Source organism: Limulus polyphemus, unplaced genomic scaffold (assembly GCF_000517525.1).
Source record: "Limulus polyphemus unplaced genomic scaffold, Limulus_polyphemus-2.1.2 Scaffold4061, whole genome shotgun sequence".
In the NCBI taxonomy this organism is placed as follows: Eukaryota; Metazoa; Arthropoda; class Merostomata; order Xiphosura; family Limulidae; genus Limulus; species Limulus polyphemus.
Window position 1 is genome coordinate 1,541 of NW_013669671.1, and position 6,136 is coordinate 7,676.

Genomic DNA, 6,136 nt, shown 5'->3' on the forward strand with positions numbered 1-6,136 from the left:
CAAACTGAAATAAAGATGATATGTATCAGACAACACAAATACAAACTGAAATAAAGATGATATGTATCAGACAACACAAATACAAACTGAAATAAAGATGATATGTATGAGACAACACAAATACAAACTGAAATAAAAATGATATGTATGAGACAACACAAATACAAACTGAAATAAAAATATGTATGTGACAACACAAATACAAACTGAAATGAAAGATGATATGTATCAGACAACACAAATACAAACGAGGAACAATATTTTAATTCGGGGTGTAATTTTAATCAACAAGATTTTAATTCGGGTGTGTTTTTATTGCCAGATTCGGTATAATTTATTGAGTCAGCAGTATTTGAGAGGTGCAACGCATAAGCTAAACGACTAGATCAGAAGTCCGAGGTTCATACATAGCTGTCATTATTTTTAAGTGCTGACCAGAGGAAGGGCAATCAATTAGTAATAACTGCCACCTATTCGGCTACTCTTAACCGAATAATGGGATGGACTGTCACGTTTATAACGCGCTCACTGCTGAAAGTACAAAGAATGTTCAGCGATATATTACGAGTTCGAACACTGGACCTTGTGATTCGCAGCCCAGAACGCTAACCATTTTGCCACGATCGGTCAATATTCAAGTGGAATAAAATAGTCGTCTCTAACATTATTTGTTTCATTTTCTACGTTGATTATCATGATTTCAATTTATTGGATGGGAGTATTTTGATGCTGTAATAGATTTCTCTATGGTTTTTGACTTTCATCTTTTAAAGGTTGCTTTGAAAATTGGAATTTTTGAATAAAGGGATGAATATGAAATAATTTTTCAACTTACAAAAAAAATCATCATCTTTAACCATGTTGATATTCCTACATTGCTCTTATACTGGAAACAGAATATCACATTGTTTGATATAAAATACACGTGTCTGTATGTCTATTTTTATATATACTTTTTTCATGTATCTTTATACGTGGCATCATTTTACCACCTGTTCCCTTGTTCAGTGCATGTCAGCCTCGCCAAACAGCACGTGATCTAATGCCGTGCTACTGATACAGTTACCTTATAGATTTTCCATAAACCCCAAGATGACTTTATAGCATAACATAGTTAAGTATGAGGTTTCTTGTCATGTTATCTACCCGTATTATGTGGTGTCTTGTTATCATCGTCTTACTCATAATAATATTGAGAGAACTGTCTTTACTGGCTGCTTACAATCGACAAGCCAGCAGTTCATCCTGGTTGAAGCAATCAGAGGGTTTGTATCGTTTGAATTTCTTACTACGCCGAATCTTAGAATCCTTATTGTTACGTGTCACGATATTCAGTTTTGATCGTTAGGTTGTTGCTATACAATAATCTTTTTACACTGTGTCCATCGTGAGGAATTAGATACCGGGAGAAAGGTAGCTGGTGATGAGAACTCTTTTTATGTACCTGTTTTTTAACGAAATCATTTCTTAGACCCAAACAAAGGCAGGGAACGCTTTCTGAGGATTAGATTATAAGATCAGGCGCAAAACTGGAGAAATTAATATTCATATGAGACACAACCAGAAATGTTTTTAAATTCTACCTTGTATTTCCATGTGTTCTTTTAGGGTCAGTGTACGTTACTTTGGTAACAGTCAGGTGCATACTGTAAAAACGGAGGTGGTTAAGGAGTTGAAATTATCCCAAAATTGTTCAGAAACTTTAATTGGCTTGCGATCATTGCCGTGTAGTAGCTTTTAAAGTATACTTATTAAGTTTTTTATATTATATCCTACCACAGTTCAACTCAGTCTAAGGTATTCAGGTTTTCTTAAATATCACTTTTAGTTAACTTAAAACACACGATCTGAGCTTCTGTATACATGAGTTGAGATAATACATCCTATATTACTTATTGACACTCTCACTTACGGCCAGACAATTTCAATTTTAGTCATACTACTGTCACTTTCAGTACTCTGCAAACACTTTCAAACAAACTACTTTGTATTTATACTATTGCCACTTCTAGTATTCTATAATCACTTTCAGCTAGACTATTTTGGTTGTGTTTATACTACTGCCACTTCTAGTATTCTATAATCACTTTCAGCTAGACTATTTTGGTTGTAGTAGAATACTAGAAGTGGCAGTAGTATAAAGTCTAGCTGAAAGTGATACAACCAAAATAGTAGAATACTAGAAGTGGCAGTAGTATAAACTGTCTAGCTGAAAGTGATATTTTGGTTGTATTTATACTATTGCCACTTCTAGTATTCTATAATTACTTTCAGCTAGACTATTTTGGTTGTAGTTATACTACTGCCACTTTTAATATTCTAAAGTCACTTTCAGCTAGACTATTTTAGTTGTGTTTATACTACTGCCACTTCCAGTATTCTACAGTCACTTTCAGCTAGACTATTTTGGTTGTATTTATTTTACAATCACTTTTATCCAGGTGATTTCGTATTATTCAGGTATACTACTGCCCAGCAGATAAGTTTAATGAGCACCAACAGCAAAGAAACAAAAAGTGAATAAGTAAATTAATATCTTTATTCACGAATCACTTGCCGGCTTCTTTGTTTCCATGGTAACTTTTCTTAGTTGTTAGAGTGAAGAGGAGTCATTCTAATAGAAAAGAAACCCAGACTCGTTGTTGTTGTTCCATGTCAGGTATACAGTGTGTGAGGGTGCCCTAGTTGGCGGTCAGAGATGAACTTGTCCCTCTTCATTCACATATTTGGTTCTTCATTTTTTCTTTTATTCTGGCGCACTATAACATGGTGCGAGCTTTCCATCAACATCACAAGGGAGACCAGACGCCCCCACGCTCGTGAAACGACCAAAAGCACCGAGTCATAGAAGACCGAGACCATAGCACATTTATTCCACCAATCCACGTTGTTACTATAACAACAAGTTTTGAAGATATAATTACAATGTAAAAACTCATTAATGTTATCATTCTTTGCCTGGTCGTCTTCCTGTAGGTCAAAAAACCTGAACAAGAGAAGGCCTGAAAAGACAAAATGCTTGACGGTTTATGAGGTGTTTAGTGGATTTGGTCAGTTAGGTCTTTAAAGAGAATTATGAATCTTGCGGTAACTTTCTATGACAAGTCGTCCAACTGACACTCATTATTCTCCCAATCAGGGGCGGTGGTAAAGGGAAGAAGCTTGCTGGGGCTGCAACTACCCCAAAATGTGCCTTAGCCTCTCCTGTACCTCCCACACCCGATGAAAAGTGGTTACTTTTACTAAATACTACAGTATATATGCCCACAAGATTTTTAGGTCTATCTCACGTCAGCTCCTTTACCAGGAAGAAGCTGGCGCCACCCTGCGCCCAGCTCTCGAACTTAGTCGTAATCCCTGTTACTTGGAAGAAGTATGTATCACCCTACAACTTCATTAAAGAAAGAGAGGCTTGTGAGGATACCCAACTTTTATGGCCAGGTAGAAGCTTTAGTGATGTATCCTACAAGTCGTTCAAGTATCTTACATGCTTCAACTACATGTGTACACAGATAATCCAAACCACACCAAGTTAGTTTGTACAGGTTTCCGTATCACCTGTTTGAAAAAGCTACCTTCGTGGAAGGTCCATGCAGAAACGCCTAAATGCTAACTTAAGACTTCAGTTGTGGTTTGTAATATTTACCTGTGTAACATCCGGTATATATGAATATCATACCTACTTGCGGAACACTGCATGGAAATTTAGAAAAGTATCTGAATATACCCGAATAAAGATATATTCTAATCTAAATTATAGAAAGGCAAAATAAGTAACTTTTTTAGCTATGGCACACTACAATCACTTTTAAACAGAATATTTCGGTTTATTTATTCTAGTTTCACTCACACTAAATTTATTTTAATTATTCTGTAGATTAATTATAGTCAGATTAGAGTGTATACACACTTCAAGATTGTTAATTCAATTACACTACAATCAAAATTGTTTCACTGAAGTGTATTTATACTTGGTTTATCTACACTGGTACATTTTATCTGAATTTATAGCATGTACATTGTAGGTAGTAATGGCAAGTACGATTTTACTTAGTATCACGAATATATACATATATATCTTTAGTCGTAACGTCGTTAGAATAGATATTTGACCTTTCACCTGAATGACCTATGACCTAAGATAGTCTATTACACTGAGCGTAGTAGTAAACTGATGACTTCCTGCGGAGGCAATCTTCTGGAGTTAAATCATGATGCTTTTCATATCCTAAGATTATGCATTAATTAAAAAATATTTACATTCGCACATCTAAATATTTTCTGATATGATGAAACAGTCTTGATGGATTGCACTTCTGTTCAATCAGACTGGATTTTCTCAGTGTCTCATCAAATCAGCTTTCAGTTCTTGAGCATAAATAGCCAAACTAATATAAACAAATTTTATTTTTTTTACCGATCATCAATTAGACGCTGGGTTTATCTTTTGTGTTCATCCTGACACATGTCATACAGTAGGGTATCAGAAGAGACGAAAATGGCGTCTTTGTCTGGGTAAATAAATGTTTAGATTTTTCTAATGGATTTGGTTTTGAAATAACCTTATTCAAGAATTTCCAATATTCATTTATAACTCTATGGCTTCATTTGTTAAATAACCCAGAGAGGGTTATTAGAGCGAATCACCCACCAACCTCTAGATGTTTTAGAAGTCTGGAAATCATTCACAGACTATTCTCTGACTTTGAGCAAGATTTAGGTGGTCAAGATCTAAAAGATTTTCCCCAGATCTCCCCGAAAATTTTTATGACATTTTCTATGAGTATTTCAGCCAATAAATAACAACTTCATACTTTTCAAAAGTGGTTAACTTTTTTATTATTATTTAATCTTTCTTCATTTTCAGCTGATCTGCGACTTCAGCATGATCGATTTTGTTACTAAATATTACTAGTTAGTTCCGAGTCTGATATCTTCCATATTTAGGGTGTATTTTAACCGGATTTGTATGTATTCATCTTCTATGTTTATAGTTATACCCAGTGTTATGTTAACCGGATGACGGTTAACGTTAGACTATGGAAAATTCGAATGTTTAGACCATGAAGAAGCGGTCTTCAAACTGTACGGGGTTTGTAAATTTAATGAGAACCGATTTTCACTTCATGAACCAGTAATGTGTGTTATTTGGTTTCCTCAAGCAAAGCTTTTGCAATGAATAATTGATTTTATAAAGGCTCGACTACAGAAAATTGGTCCGAAAGACTCCTATAGAGGTTCTGGTGATGATAATACTTTTGTTATATGGATCATAACTTTAGACTCTTTGAATAATTACCAAATAAACAACAGTGAGGTAGGATATCACATCCCTCTGACAGGAAGGACAAGGTTCGTGTTGAAAAGCAAAGGGTTTTTCTTTTATTAATTACATCGTGCTTCAAATTTTGTTTTGTCAATGGCAAACATGTCATCTGGGTCCTCTAATCTTCCTTTTATAGCAGGGGCGGCAATGAAAAATTAAGGCTGGAGCCCCCAAGAATTTGGCGCTCTAGGCAGCCGCCTATTTTACTTATCATTAAGGCCAGACCTGTTTTATAGTAATTTTTAATACGAGTACAGCTACTACCCATGGTTTCCTAAACATGGATAATTTGGAACTCTAAGTTACCAGTAGCGAAAGAAAATATTCATTAAACTGTAGGACTTTAACAATTTCATTCATTCAAAAAGGATAAGAAAACCTTATAAAAGATGACGATTGTTTTATAAGGATAAATCATTTGGCCAAATGGAGTTTTAGGTTTCACAAAACATTTCAAAAATTTTGCGGAGTCTGGTAGAAAAGTTTTCAAAACTTGTCCATCTAATTCCTGCTCAAATTTAATGAATTAGCTGTGGGTGGTTTCCAAGGTACTAAAACATAGAGAATGTGACTGCCATGGTTACATATTGGATCGTGTAGCAACTGAAGCCATATTTTTACATATGAGTGATACTATCAACAAACTATGGTTACATAATAATGAATAATACGCTGACTTAGACAGAGATATCATCATTGAATCTTCTGATATACTATAAATTATAAGTCTGAAGATGAACACCAAAAACAAACCGTGAAAATTTTATTTGATACAAGAGAAAAGGACTGATTGTTTGTTTGTAGTTATGC

The 6,136-nt window shown here is 34.7% G+C and overlaps 1 long non-coding RNA gene across 1 annotated transcript in view; it reads left to right on the forward strand.

Moving 5' to 3' along the window:
* Positions 1 to 1,123: 1,123 nt before the first annotated feature.
* The window catches only part of LOC111088584, an 8,471-nt gene continuing 3,458 nt past the window's right edge, over positions 1,124 to 6,136 (forward strand). Inside the window, exon 1 of the long non-coding RNA XR_002613062.1 lies at positions 1,124 to 1,265. This is a non-coding gene — a long non-coding RNA (uncharacterized LOC111088584). The remainder of the gene's footprint in view (positions 1,266 to 6,136) is intronic.